This window comes from Hetaerina americana, unplaced genomic scaffold (assembly GCF_022747635.1).
Source record: "Hetaerina americana unplaced genomic scaffold, ioHetAmer1.1.p SCAF_8, whole genome shotgun sequence".
NCBI classification, from domain to species: domain Eukaryota; kingdom Metazoa; phylum Arthropoda; class Insecta; order Odonata; family Calopterygidae; genus Hetaerina; species Hetaerina americana.
This window is the reverse complement of record NW_027287427.1, coordinates 3355483-3371259: the sequence shown is the minus strand read 5'-3', so window position 1 is coordinate 3371259 and position 15777 is coordinate 3355483. Positions and strand designations below refer to the sequence as shown.

Sequence of the window (15777 nt, the reverse complement as noted above, 5' to 3'; positions counted from 1 at the left end):
TCCTTCAAGGGACACCTAGTGGGTCTGATGTAGTGATTCCACATCGGATATGCTTTGTCAACGTTATTTGTTCTTAAAATCATATGCACTGAAAGAAGATTACCATAATTCAGTCGATGGATTTGGAATGTCATAAACACATTTACATCCTTGGCAGTATGCTATAGAAGATTAGAATGTAACGATACACGATGCTTAACCAGCGATGGATAACATTTATCTTTGACTTATTCATCACATTTACTCACAGTACTCGTCTAATTTAACCTAAAATGTCGATCGCAGAAATTCTTCCATGACGGCCTTTTTGGCAACTCCTGTTACCACTCGTTAAACTACATACTTCAACTTACTCGCAATACGGAATAATTCTGAATAATGTCTATACTTTTCCAAAAAATTAAAAACGGGTACACGATTTGCGTGTAAACGACACCCTTCGAATGTGAGGAAACGTTGTACTCTTTCATAGAAATGCCGCTAATGCCATAAGGAACACACGGGTGTGTTATCGTGAATATCCCTCGAGTCTCACCTGCAGATGCCGAGTAGTTGTGGTATAAACACAATCGCCCCCTAAACCCAGCTGGAATCTTCGAATGTGCAACGCAGTCGATGCAATGGGAAGCAGACAATGGAATTTTTATTTCAATGCAGAATAAACTCTGGAAAACATTCCCTTGTTACTTATAACTTCATTAGCAGTTCATCAGAAGTTATTGCAGGAGTTCCCTGTGTGTCTATAACCAGTATTACAACATATTTCGATCTGCTTGGCCAATGCGGACCATTAGGTACCAGAGAAGCTATTTTTACCACCGAAATCTGTAGGGAAAGAAAGGATAGCGGAGACGGACTCCAGTGAAGATAGATACATATATACGTTCTTTCCCCAGCCAATCAGGATAATAGTGGTGGAAAGGCAGAGTCATGATGGGAAAGAGTGGAGAGATTCGAATTGCTAGCGTGGACAGGATTGAGCGCTGCGATCTGGATCATTTGGGTGTTGGCACTAGTGTGTGTATTTGCATTTGTGTGTGAGTTGAAATGGATTGTCTCGAATGTAAATGTCTGGGTGAGAGTGAATTGGCATGATTTTGTTGGTGGGTCATGCTCTTGGGTCTTTTTTAGGGGTGGTGTCCTTGCACCCCTGGGCACACGCCCCTTGCGAGCTAATTCGTAGATATCGACATCTAGTTACTGATTCTAAAATTGTTATGCTGGTTCCCTGTACGGTGTAATTTAGTTGGGTGAAATACTATTTCTCCAAAAATGTATCGAAATTGGTTCATTCAAATTTAATTCTTACTCAAATTCCTCGCATCACTTTCGACATACATTTAGGTAATTATATAACGCTAAGCTTTATTTTGTCAGTCAGCCAAGGGGTTGCAAGCATTGCTGAGTGAATTGGAAATTCAATGCAACATATATGGAATGAGAATCAATATTAATAAAACAAAGGTTATGCGATTTTCCAGAAATAAAAAGGCTAAACTAAACATTAAAATAGGAGGGCAAAAAGTAGAGTAGGTCACGTATCTCGGTAGTGTTTTGGACCGACACGGTCAAAGTAGTAGGGACGTAAGGAGAAGAATTTCGCTAGGCAAAGAGGCTTTCACAAGGAGGAGGGAGTTCATGAGAGGGACGTTGAGTAAGGATGTTAAGAAAAGACTCAAAAAAACTTTGATATGGAGCGTAGCTATGTACGGTGCGGAAACGTGGTCATTGAAGCAGGAGGGTAGGCGTAGATTGGAGGTTTTTGAAATGTGGGTTTGAAGAAGAATGGAGAAGGTTAAATGGACAGAGAAGAAAACAAATGAGAAAGTACTTGGTATGGTGGATGAAGAGAGGGGTTTGTTGGGAGAAATCCTATGGAGGCAGGAAAAGTGGATGAAGGGTGTATTGACTGGCAGTGGGATGTTGAAGACTGTGATTGAGGGGAGAATGTTAGGCAAACGAGGAAAGGGAAGGAACAGGATAGGGATGTTGGACGGGATGAAGGGAGGAAGAAAGTACTCAGAGATGAAGAGAGACCTGATGTAGAGTAGGTTGCTGAATTTTCTGTTTTGTTAGGAGACACAAAATGTTGTATTTAGTAGCTGTGTCCATCCAAAAACGTACCTTAACCGGTAGATTACTTTATAATATAACGTTTCCCTATTTTCTTGACTGGATATTTCCCTATATATTAATGCATCGTCAGCAAATAGACGAAGTTAACTGGAAATCTGAGACCCGATGTCAGTATGTATAAAAAGAACAATAGCGGACCGATAACACTTCCTTTTGTGGAATACCTAATAATGTGACGCTTGTTATGTCGAAAAATACTCTAGTCTATTACGATCCATTCCTCGCGGCCTGTTAATAATTCATGAATCCGGATATGTAATAACACACTTATCTATCCTGTAACTTCCCAAGTTTGGACGAACTTCCAAGACGGACTTTGTCGAATACCTTTTTAAAATCTAGAATTATAGCATCGACATGAGCATTATTTCACCCGAAATCAAAATAGCATGAACAAAAAGTGCAAATTGGGTCTCGCAAGGTTTACCATTTTGGAAGCAGTATTTATTTTTTTGTTGGTAAATTCTAAGAATCGAGGTATTTAAAGATTGAGATTAAAATTATGAGCTCTTAAATGTTCGATGAGATGGGTTGCTAATACTCGGATCTTCTCTGTCGCCAGTTTTTAGTGTGGGAGAGAGTTCGGCTATTTTTCAGTCTTTGGATTTTGGGCTATCATTTAGGGATAAAATAAACATTATTTCCAAATGAGGATCTATTTCAGGGACCGTCGAAATGAATGCGCTCATTTGGAGTTATCGCCATTGCTTGTCAGAATCTCAGTGACTACTTGGCGTCTTATTTCTGTGTACAAAGAAGATACCAGCGAAGATTTTGATTCAGAACTGATTGTTCCGAGGATTGGAAACTTGGTAGTTGAGGATCGAATATGAGCGTGAATTTTAAGTTAGAAATGAAAATTGGAATTCTTCACGCCAGTGGCCTACGTGGGAATTCGCAATAGTCCTTAAGTGTTTTACGATGGATTTCCCCACCCCAACATTTCCCCATCCACCCCTCACATTTCGCTATCCACCCCCCTCATTTCCCTATCCACCCCCCACATTTCCCTATCCACCCCCCACATTTCCCTATCCACCCCCCACATTTCCCTATCCACCCCCCACATTTCCCCGCCCCAGCCCCTTATTCCCATTTCCCCTCCCCGCCCCCACATACCCCCTCCCCACCCCCACATACCCCCTCCCCTCCTTCACCCTACCATTCCCACCTTCCCCCTACCTCTCCCCACCACCACCTATCCCCTCCACACCCCCACCTTTCCACTCCCCCCTTTCCGCCCTCCCCTCCCCATCCTCTACCCCCTACTCCTTTACCCACCCACTACATCTCCCCCCCTCCTCCCCCATTCGCTCCCATCTTCCACCCCCTATCCGTAGGGTTTCCCACCAAATTATATCTTATGCTTATTTATTTTTTCATATATATGACTTTACCATTCTCTTTTTTTCTTAAAACTTTTCATATTTCCTTTTATTATTATCATTATTGTTATGCACTTGACGAAGGGTTAAAAGGAAGAAGGGACCTCATGGTCTCAATTTCTTCCGAACGACGGCGTTTGTCTATCCATATCTCTCACCCACCCCCTCATTCCTCCCCCACCCCCTCATTCTTCCTCCACCCCCTCATTCCTCCCCAAACTCCCTCATTCCTCCCCCACCTACTCAATCCTCCCCCACCCCCTCATTCCACCCTCTACCCACTCATTCAACTCCCCACCCAACCATTTCTCCCCCGCTCCCCCGACCCCTTGTAGCTTATCTCCCCCGCTCTGCGCACTCCTTCCGTCTGCAAGTCGCCGTGGTTTCTGCGGAAAGATGATTTTCTCATTTTCCTCCTCGAATCTCGTTAGCGGTGGCGCTCGTAAACACGTCCCCCCGTGTCCATTCGATGGAAATTAACGGAGCCCGCGAGGGGGGGTGGTCGTCGGAGAAGGGGGTGCCTCACCCTCCGAGTGAGTCGCGGAAGGGAGTGGAAGGCGTGCCAATTCAACCCCGCCTCCAGTAATAATTACATCTCCCGTGGAACGAACCCCCCAACACTTGTTAGCAGTGTGCCTGGTGCGAGGGAGGGGGGGAGTCGCCCTTGGGGGAAATTAAAAGCAAATACCCGACGCGAGCGGGGGAAAGGCATCGGGTTACAAACTGCCCCTCCAACCGGATCGCCGCGACCGGCCTCGCTCCCCGTTGGTGCTGCATGCTGCCGTAATTCCCCAGAAGGCTGGCAGGCCTGCGACGTCGTTTCCCGGCCTCCCCAGAAGCCCCCCCCCCCTCGCCTTCCGCCCAGATCCAGCGGCCGAAACCCCGGCCGGGCGCCTCGCCGGACATACGTATCATTGCGCTCCATCGCTTCGCGTGGTGGAAATTCCAATTAGCCCTCGGCGTATTAGGTGGGTTTTGGTAGTTTCGTCGGGGAAATTCACGAGGGGGACTGATGGGGGGGAGGGGGGGTCCCGCGTCAGTGGGCAAGTCCATGCGTGCCTTGTCGCCGGGGTCCCCGCCGTGGGGTCGCCCTGGATTCGACTGTTCAAACAAAACTCTTCATCGTATTTCATTTACCTGTCAGTCGGGAGGTCTCTGCTTGGGTGAGTGACGAGAAAAGGTCGTGAACCGTGCGGGCAGGTCTCATTTGGCGCATTGCTAAAAGGTTTGGAGTCTCTTGTTTCGCCTTGTGTGATTGAAGTTCCAAACGACTTCTTCAAAATTAACTCGCACTGTCCGCGGTGGGGGGTAGGATGCGGTGGAGACGAGGCAAATGCAGCTTACGCGATCTAAAAATATGCGTGGGATAATCTACTCTCCACCTGCACAATACCCCGCAATGGCGTCTGGTGTGGGGTGCTATGAAACCACCCTTGCAAGTTGAGTGCAACCACGTGGAATACCAGCAAAGAACATGGTAATGCACCCTCACAAAGACGTGGAGTGTCATGCCAAAATTATTTCAACTTACATTAAAATACATACTTAAGGAACTAATATTCGCGAGCCCAAGCACCTACGAATGGATAAGATGTCTACGCAGCGTTTAGTCTGATTCCGTCTTGGACAACGTTGTCTACGATATTGTTACATCTACATCTACATAATACCCCGCAAGCCGCCGCAAGGGCGTGTGGCGGGGGGTGTTAGGTCACCAACCGTAAAAAAGAAAAATACCACATGCAAAAAAAACAACACGGAAAATAACACCCACAGCAGCGCAGACACTCATGCAAAAATCCCTTCATCCAATACTCATGCAAACACATAAACCGTAAAACAACTAAAAAACTGCACCCCATGATGCAGCACGAAAGACATCCTACAACACGGAAGCCAGGACACAACAAGCAAGAAATTGAAACATCACTACCACATGAAAATGCACCACGAAACACTCTACCCCCAAAGAGTCTCTAAATGGCAGGGAATGCGACCCAACGTTGCAGGTAGCAGGAATTTGCCCCCGCGGAGAGGGGCGAGGGATTGAAAGGGAGACTTAAAAACAGATGAACGGAACACGAATGAGGTCATTCGGAAAGAATGGGTTATTATAGCAAAACACATAAGGTTAGTGGAAGAGCATGTATTTAAATACAACTAATTATTTTTTAGACGCTGAGGGTGGCAAGTGGAATTTTTGCTATCTATAACCCTGCAGTTGCTATCCCGTATTGTCCGTGGGAAGAAGGAGTCCTTGAGTCGGCTAGTTCTGGCATCTATTTCCCGAATTTTATATGCATGATCCAAGCGACTAATGTATGTAGGAGTACGAATAATTTGCGAGACCTCGGTGCTGAAACATGCGGATCTAAATTTATTTAATAATTTCAATCTTGCATTGAATCGTCTCTCAGCCAATGATTCCCACCCCAAATCCATGAGCATTTCGGTGACGCTTTGCGTTTTATCGTAGGAATTTTTTACAAAACGGGCTGCCCGGCGTTGAACCTTCTCAATTTCCCGAATGAGACCTTTTTCACTCGGATCCCACACGCTGCATGCGTATTCTAAATGAGGCCTTACAAGAGCGTGGTAACAACGTTCCTTGACCTTCGAGTCACTTTTGCCGACAATGCGTCTAATGAATCCCAATTTTTTATATGCTTGACCGCAGACTTTACGTATGTGAGTCCCCCAAGTTAAGTCTTTGGTGAATGTGACACCTAGGTATTTTACCGTATCAACTACTGCTAGGTCACCTCCAGCTAATTTGTAAGCAAATCCCGTTGATCTTTTAAAGAAATTTACCACTGAACATTTATTATAATTTAGAGTCAATCCCCAGTTAGAACACCATTTAGTAATGCAATCTAAATCCTGCTCTAGAATAAAACGATCCTCATCCTCAGATATCTCCCGATAGATCACCGTGTCATCCGCGAACATCCTAATTTTACTTTTCACTTCGCGGTTCAAATCGTTAACAAATATCAAGAAAAGCAACGGCCCGATCACACTTCCCTGAGGTACCCCGTTACTGATCAATCAAGGAAGGAACGAATATTGGTATCGAACTGTGCTGGAATACCTACGAATGCGAGAATGTACCAACGGATAAACCTGATGTGTACGCAGCGTTTAATCTTGTCCTCATTTGTACATGGAATGTCTTCAGTATTTCTATATTGACTTCCGTTTCTTACAAGTATCATTCCTGATTGTCCGGGGAAAGAACGAGTATTTGTATCTATCTGTACCGGAATATACCACGGTAGACTGAAAATTAATGCAGAAATACTTTTAGGCCACAAACAGAAATACCTTCAGAAGCACTCCTGGTGGCATGTGGGTGTAACATTCCCCCTTTACACGCATGTGTAGGTTTGAGGTCGTTACATTCATGCAGTGTACTATATTTCGAGAAGCAGAAGTATGGAGACGTGTTCTCGTGCTATGTCAAGACGAGTTAACTTTTCTTTTTCTTGAATCCAGGACTTGGCAGTTGCCTTCACCTCATCGCCCGAGGTGTAATGATTACCCTTGAGGTGTCTCTTGAGTTGAGGGAAAAATAAAAACCGCAAGGCTCAAGATCGGGGAATAATGAGAAAGGTATGGAATTGCTTCGAAACGGCGTGGGACCCAGCGTGCACAGATTTTACGGGATCCCAATTGATCAATAATGAAGCCGACACGTTTCTTGGATATTCCAATATGGTTTTTGAAACGATTTTGCGTGATTCGCCGTTCATTATCAATCAAATCTTCGACGATTTTGCGATGTTTATTGTATGTGGCAGTGATCGGGCTTTCGCTGCGTATTTAATCAACAATTATGGCTTTTCCAGGCTCACAACCACGAAATGTTATTACCCATTGATTTACAGTAGACCTATCATCACCCTACACAGCCTTTAAACGACGATGAATCTCAGTAGTGGTCACTTTTTCATCTGTTAAAAATTCGATAACGACACGCTGTTTAACTCGCGTTGACATAGCACCAGAACACGTCTCCATATTTCCGCTTCTCAAAATACATTGGATGAATGTAACGACCTCGAACCTGCTCATGCGCGTAAAGGGGGAATGTTACTTCCACATGCCACCAGAAGTGCTTCTGCAGGTCATTTTGTTTGTGGTTTACAAGCATATGTGCATTAGTTTTCAGGCTAACCTCTTATATCCCTTATCTTTGTGGTCCGATGTCCCTAATTAGTGTGGGGTCATAATAATTCCTTTGGTGTCACTGTTATAAACTCGTATCTTCTGAACGATTCAGTAAGTCTTCAGTCTCCCTTAGTCTCTTCGCATCTCAAGAGGCTCCCAGCCTAATTCCCCTAAAAGCCTGTCTCACTCGTGTTCTTATTGTGACAAATTTTTACCAATCCGGCGGATTTACTCTGGACTTAATCTAATTTTAGCAACACTTTCTCCCAAATCACTCAAATACTTCCAAATGGTGCCTAACTAAAACGAATTATAGAACAATTCAGGTTACCAAGTCTATAACTATCTCCGTCGACGAAAAGTTAAATACTTCCGTTTTGTTGTATATTTGACTGTGTAACAATGGTCTATAATACCGTAGTAGTAGTAAAAAGTTGACGTCATGTTCTAAGGTTACTCAAAACAAGTGTCGGGTTCATATTTGCGGAGAGATGTGCAGTGTAGTTGAATTTTAGGCCTGTAAATGATTCTCAGCTCAATGAGAGTAAAGAAAGAAACTTTGCACTTCCACATAAAGATTTAATATTTCACGACCATCAGGTGATGATGATGTACGGCATCGGAAACATGGTCGTGAAATACTACTTCTCTATATGGAAGTACAAAGTTTCTTTCTTTGCCCTCATTTTGAAGGAATACCACGAAGTTAAACCTGAAACTGTAATGATTCTCAGCTTAGTTTTTTCCAGTAATGAGTCACCATGATATTCTTAACTATACCGCAACTATAAATATCTCACATTTATTTGTTTTTCCTGTTATTTTTAAGTTGAAAAGGTGACCAATCTAGGAAATAAACCCCATTGTTATCCATTTGCTGTTTATTCTAAATGAGTCGAGTGGTCTATGCATAAAATTTGCGTCCTTGCCTAATCGTCGTATTTCCCCCGCCCGACTACGTACCTTGAGCACCTGGTCCTTGGGAGGAGGTGGGAGAAGTAATAATCGAAGCTATTGAAACATTTGCCTTTGCGTCAAATGATCGCTCAATTCGCGTAGCCGAATAGTCGTCAGATATAATAATCTACGTCTTAAAATTTATTAATTACTGCCCTCCCGTCTCCGCCTTACTGTTTCCCCTTGAGTTGTGTTCGCGAATAGTGCGCGGGAAACATTAAACCGTCCGGCATTCTAATCCCTCCTATTTTGGGGCAACTGTCTTCCCTTATTTGTGCTATTGCGGTGGGCTGAATTATTCATCCTGTGTCTGGAGCGAAACCGCAAGAATGGTATCTTTGCTATTGGTTTAATCTCGCTTTTCGCATGTCTCAATGTTCCCATCCATTGATCTCGCAGTGAATGTGTTACGCACTGTGTTCTGCACTGCGACGTTTGTGCGGATCTGGCGCCCCTTCTCCGTAAATCTCTTGTTCAAATCTACAATCAGTGTTTTTGAGATGGATCCAATATTTCTCCAAACCATTGTACTCTACATATATGAGGTCTTATTCTAAAGGAAAACAGCTACTTGAGGTGCTTTGTGGAGGGCACTTTGAGTGAGTACGCCGTCCGTCGGATGGGACGTTAAACTGCGGACCCCTTGGCGCCTTTCGTAAAGAGTAGGCTAATGCCGACGCCGGGTTTCTCTCCACCCTTCATCCTTTCCTATCCATCCCCTATGGCGCAAATGACCTTAGCTGTCGGTCGCCTCCCCTCAAAACTACTACTAGGAAAACAGCACGTCTCCTGCGCACGCTCTGCGCTAATATGTTCCAGCTAAACGTTTCGACGCATACCAGATTCTTTAAGATATCTCGAGAAAGAGGACGCAAGGATCTTCCTCGTCTAAAATCGGTTGTGACTGTGACACCCCAGTAATTAACGTAGTCAGCAACGTTCATCCAAACATCTCTAGGTATTTTAGTTGGAAAAGTTATCTCGTGTTTTTTTTTCATTTTTAAGAAATGAATAACCGTACATTTTTAGTATTCAATTCGATCCTGTTCCGCATTTTTGAATGCAGTTTAATTCAGTGCTTTGACGATCTGTGTCAGTCGCTATTTCCCTGTTGATTACATTGTCGTTCACAATATGTTTTTATGTTGCTTGTTAGTTTTAAGGTGATATCATGAATGTAAATAAGAACGAGCAAAGGGCCAACGACACTACCCTGAGGGACGCCGTACGTCACTTGCACGTAATGAGAGCTATAACTAGGTTTGGTTTGCGGGTAGTAAAGAAGTCCTGAACCCAGCACATAACATTATCTTTTATTCCTTGCCGTCGCGACGTTTATATCAATTTGGTGTGCCGAACTTCACGAGGGCCTTTTTAAAATTCAAGAAATTTGCATCCGCCTACTTGTTCGTTCCTTTTCTCGACTGCGTTTCTCTCTCTCTCTCCGAGTCCGTACTGTTAGATAGATTTCAGGTTGTGAGTTTCGAGAAAATATTGTTGACAATTCCATGGCTTTATTTACTGATATTTCCAAATGCCTTAACACTACTCATATTTCCAAGACTTTTCAGGATTAACAGATTAAAGAAATTGGACGGTAATTGCTAAAGTCCAGTTTATTTCCAATGGAAACGCGAAGTGTGACGTTAGCTCTTTTCCAAGCTTGAGGAACTGCAACTTCCAAAGTCGATGTTTTACGCATGTATTTTAGGAAGGGCGTCAGCTCTTTCAGTACTCTAGCGGGAATATACCCTCTGACCCGGGGGATATTTGTTTCAGTGTGGAGGGGCTGCTGCGTTTTCCCTTTGGGCATAGTTAAAATGTCTTCTTCCTTCCCTCTGTCCTCTATTTTCCTTATGGTTGTCACTGGCCTTTACTGGTTATGTTTGTGTCGTGAGCATAGACGCTTTGAAAGACATTATTGGGTCTTCAGTTTTGGCCTTTAAGGGACTCAATACGTGGACGTTTCCCCTGCGATGCCTTAACGCATTACCAGAAAACCTTAAATTCATCTTACATGTAATCACACAGAATATTTCTTTTTAAGTTTACCAAGTTACTTTGCTTGATTCTTTTCATTCCCTTACGATGTGCTAACTATATTTATTCTGCCTATATTTAATTCTGGTCGTTTTCAATGGGCCTCCAACCGCCAGGAATTCCAGCCCATTTGACAAATGTGATGAGGACCACCTGTGGCCGTTGATTTTAAATCTCTTCTGAAATATTTCTATACTACTATACTTTTATTACTATATTAACTGTTCTAGCCAATCGTCGAAACTCTTGACTTCCTGCCGTGCCTATACTTACGACGGTGGTCCCAGAAGTATTCGACCCAACGAAGAAAAAAGAAAAAAATTGGAAAAAAATTTATATGTTTTTCAGCATAATCTCCTTTCTGCTCTATGCACTTTTCCGAGCGCTGTTCAATAAGTTCGATACCCTTTTTTAAAATTAGAACTGTCTTGGTCGTCAAAATAGTCATTAACTTCCATTAAAAGACATCACTTCTTCACTGTTGGAAAAATCTTTGACCACGGAGCAATTTTTTCAAGTTTGCAAACAGAAAATAATCTGAGGGAGGTAAATATGCCGAATAGTGTGCATGAGGTACTATGAATTCAAATTTTTATTCATGAATATTGACCATTGCAATAGCGGATTTGTGAAATTTGTGCAGTCTTGACGAAACAACACTTTCTTCTAAGCCAAATGCCTTGGCCGCTTGTACTTGACTTCTTCGCTCCAACGCTGCAATAAGTTCGCATAATACTCGCCGTTTTTAGTTTGTCCTTATTCAAGATAGTCAATGAAAATTAACCTACGCGCATCCCAAAAAACGACACCATGGCCTTGCCAGCAGATGAAACGGTCTTCGCCTCATTTGAAGGCGGTTCTCCCTTTTGAATCATCTGTTTTGATTATTCTTTTGTCTCGGGTGTGAAGTAATGGACCAAGGTTTCAACGGCGCAAAACTTCTGCTCCCTTGCAGTGAAACTTTGCTAAATACTCAATTGAAACATCTTCGCGACACTGGTTTTTCTCGAGTGTTAGCAAACGCGGAACCCATCTTGCACACAGCTTTCTCATGTCCAAGTTTTCAGTTAAAATACGATGTTGCGCCCTTTTTGAAATTCCTACTCTATCTGCTAGCTCGCACACTTTCAGTCGAAGATCATTCAGTATCATTTTGTGGATTTTCTTCACCGTTTCTGGAGTCGTCACCTCATTTGGTCGACCAATGCGATGCTCGTCTTGACGGCCTCGTTTTAACTCTGCTACCCAATATTTCACTCTTGTAAACAAAGGAGCAGACTCACTTAGAGTAGAATCCAATTCAGCCTTTATATTGGTTGGGCTGAGGCCTTTCAAATAAAAGTATAGTATCACAGAACGATGACAAATTTTCTCCATTTCACAAATTCACTGAAAACGTTCACTATTGATGGCTACCAAACAAATACTAAACAACGTGGCTTCTTCAAACTTGAAACATGTGTTTTTTATATTGCATACTTTCTAATACAGAGATATTTTTCCAACACAACTGCCGCCATCTCTAGGTCGGGCCGGGTACTTATGGAACCACCCTCGTATATGTTTACCAAATGCTAAAATAAAATGCGAAATATCCGCCGAGCCTGGAGTAAGGAAACTGAAATCCACGAACGAGGAGAGATCACGGCACGAATGTCACTCGCTCGATCGGCGGACGGCGCCGTTTCGCGCCTTGCGCGCCAATATACATTGATTGCGTTACGTTACGCAATCGTTTGAACGTCCTTTCTCCTCCTCCGCCAACTTTTCGATAAACCCCTCTTAAATCAATCCCCCTTCATCATAAGTTCCTCGGAGCTTGCTTTAAGTTTGAATGGGACTTTTCGTGCCTTCAATGTATTAGCAAAAATGTATAGACAAAACATCGTTTCGAAGGGCAACATTTCCTGTTGAATCATGTTGGAATAATACGTTTTCAGCATCGTTCAAGCATGACTCTATGCATCGGATAACATCACACGGCAGTGTTTCGCTGCTGGTTTCGTTGGGCTACTTTGGTGCATGAAGTTTAGTTTTCAGCTTATTCAGCGCAGAATATTGTTTTTATCTATTTTTGTAAAACGAAAAAGTAGAAATTTGTTTTATTCAACAATATGGATTTTAAGGTGAAATGGTTCGTGAAAGACGAAGTGTCTTCCTCTCCAAGTGCCCTCATGCACGAGAGCATCGATTACGACTCCGGGCACGTTGCTCGTTCACCTCCCGAAGGATGAAAAGAACCGCGATCTGCTGCTTCGTTATGATGTCATTTTATGTCGTCTGTTTCATCGATGCACATTTTGAGTGTTATGATTTGGTGAAATGTGGAAGGGAAAGTGTTTTATGGGTATAAAATACCGTTGCCTTGCGGTGAATGGTGTCCAACCAATGAGAAACTGTTTTCGCGGCACGTGACATTTGCGCTTTTTTTGAAGGCTCATTAATACAGCATTGATCAGCCGTTTTGTTGGACATTTGGCTCATATATTTGATTTCGCTTGAACTTTGCCGCCATATTTACCACGCATTCACCGGGGAAGCATTTCATGCTCGCCACCCATTGCCGACGCCCTCGCCTAACCTCCCCCCCTCCCCCCCCGCCCCTGGAGTGGGATGTGGCGAGGGGCCTTTTAATTGGCCGCCCGGGCGTTGATTTTGGCAGCCTGCCACTCACCTATATCACAGGAGGGGCGAGAGGGGGGGGGGGAGAGTGGTGTCGGGCGCCCTTCCCCCCTGTCCCTCCCTCCTCTCTGTTCCGATCGCGGTGGCCCCCGATGCTCTGGAGCTCCGTCGTACGAGTGAAGCGGAGATGATCATTACGGACTCGTCGGCCCAAGGGCCCTAGAATAATATGGATATGCTTAGTCCAAGCATTTTACGAGCGGCCATCGATCGCCATCGCCACAACACCCCACCTTCCCTCACCCCACCCTCCCCCGCCCCACGCCCGCTCCAAGGGAGCACTTCCTCACGGAAATATCCTCGGCGATCACAACTGCCCTTCAACTCTGCTCAACAACTTCGCCGCGCTTCACTGCGGTTGCTTTTTGTCTCTCTTCTCCGAGACAAACGCTCTAGAATACGTAATTCCGTGCCATTGGTGGTTCTTCCTATATCCATTCGTCTGCCACACTTCTTCGTCCCTAGTTGAATGTTGAAAGAATAGGGGCAATTCAATGTCGCATTATCATTTAATATGTCGGTGATCGGGTCGGTAAATCGCTGAATACAGATTTACAAAAGAGATAGAGAACGTGACGTAGTATTTTTGTGTTGTATTGGGGTGGGACATGTTCATTTAATTTACCTAAACTTTATATAGGGATCACAATGTGTGTGTCGTTTTAAAAGCCTAAGATTATTTGAGGACCACCACACGTTGGAAGATAATATCATAAGTTCTCCTGTAAAAGGTCATTTTTATCTTAAGCAAATGTATATGCATGTATATATATATGTGTGTGTATATATATATATATATATATATTTATATATGTATCCGCAGTTCTGTCCCTCTCTTCCTAGAGGAAGGTGGCTGTGACCATACAATATTCGAAACCTAGAGAGTTTCTTTCCTTTTTATAAGTTTCTGTGTATTTGTCTGTGTCCACAAGTGTTTAGTTTTATACATTATTATTCGCGTCTGTGAGACTATCAAAAACGTTATAGGTATCCGCGTATATATGTGTGTTCATACATTTATATGTGCATATATGTACGAATGCATATTGCCGACCCCGGTGGTGGCGGGGTAGCTTCCTCGCCCATATGTCGCGGGTTAGATTCCCGCCTTGGTGGTTTTTCTTCCACCTATATCTTGGGTGTATGCAATTGTAATATTGTTATATCATTGTTTCAAGTCCGATGCTAAGGCCGAAGTGCTGTTTTCGGGCTAATGAAAAATAAATAAATAAACTTGTTTAGTCACAGAAATGAGTGACTAATAACAACTGCAAAATGAATAGCATGTTAAATTTTTAATCTAGCAGTATTAAATTTCACTCGATATTATTAATTTTTGGCATATATATATATATATATATATATATATATATATATATATATATATTTTTTTTTTTAAGTAATCTACCGGTTAAGGTAGGTTTTTGGACTGACACAACTACCAAACAAATATTTTATTACTCCTAACAAAACACAAAATCAATCATCCTACTCTATATCAGGTCCCTCTTCATCTCTGAGTACTTCCTTCCTCCCTTCATCCCGTCCAACAACCCTATCCTGTTCCTTCCCTTTCCTCTTTTGCCCAACATTCTACCCTCTATCACAGTCTTCAACATCCCACTGCCGGTCAACACCCCCTTAATCCACTTTTCCTGCCTCCATAGGATTGCTCCCAACAAACCCCTCTCTTCGCCCACCATACCAAGTACTTCCTCATTTGTTTTCTTCTCTGTCCATTTCACCTTCTCCATTCTTCTCCACACCCACATTTCAAAAGCCTCCAATCTACGTCTATCCTCCTGCTTCAATGACCACGTTTCCGCTCCGTACATAGCTACGCTCCATATCAAAGTTTTTACGAGTCTTTTCTTAACATCCTTACTCAAAGTCCCTGTCATCAACTCCCTCCTCCTTGTGAAAGCCTCTTTGCCTAGCGCAATTCTTCTCCTTACGTCCCTACTACTTTGACCGTGTTGGTCCAAAACACTACCGAGATACGTAAACTGTTCTACCTGCTCTAGCTTTTGCCCTCCTATTTTAATGTTAAGCTTGCCCTTTTTCTTTCTAGAAAATCGCATAACCTTTGTTTTATTAATATTGATTCTCATCCCATACCTGTCGCACTGAATTTCCAATTCACTAAGCAATGCTTGCAGCCCCTTGGCTGACTGACAAACTAAAGCTTGGTCATCAGCAAACCTAACTGATTTTACGAATTCCCCGCCCACTTTCATTCCTACCTCGAGTTCTTCCCATGCCTCTTTGATCATTTCTTCTGCGTACAGGTTGAACAGCAACGGTGATAATGGGCAACCCTGCCTTACACCCCTTCCTAACACTGCCCATCCTGACTCCCCGTTTCCCACCCGCACCTGAGCAGTCTGAGACATGTACAGGTTGCGGA

General features: G+C 43.4%; 1 protein-coding gene across 8 annotated transcripts in view; it reads left to right on the top strand.

Moving 5' to 3' along the window:
- The window catches only part of rg (A kinase anchor protein rugose), a 1244182-nt gene that overhangs the window by 769922 nt on the left and 458483 nt on the right, over positions 1-15777 (top strand). The window lies entirely within an intron of this gene.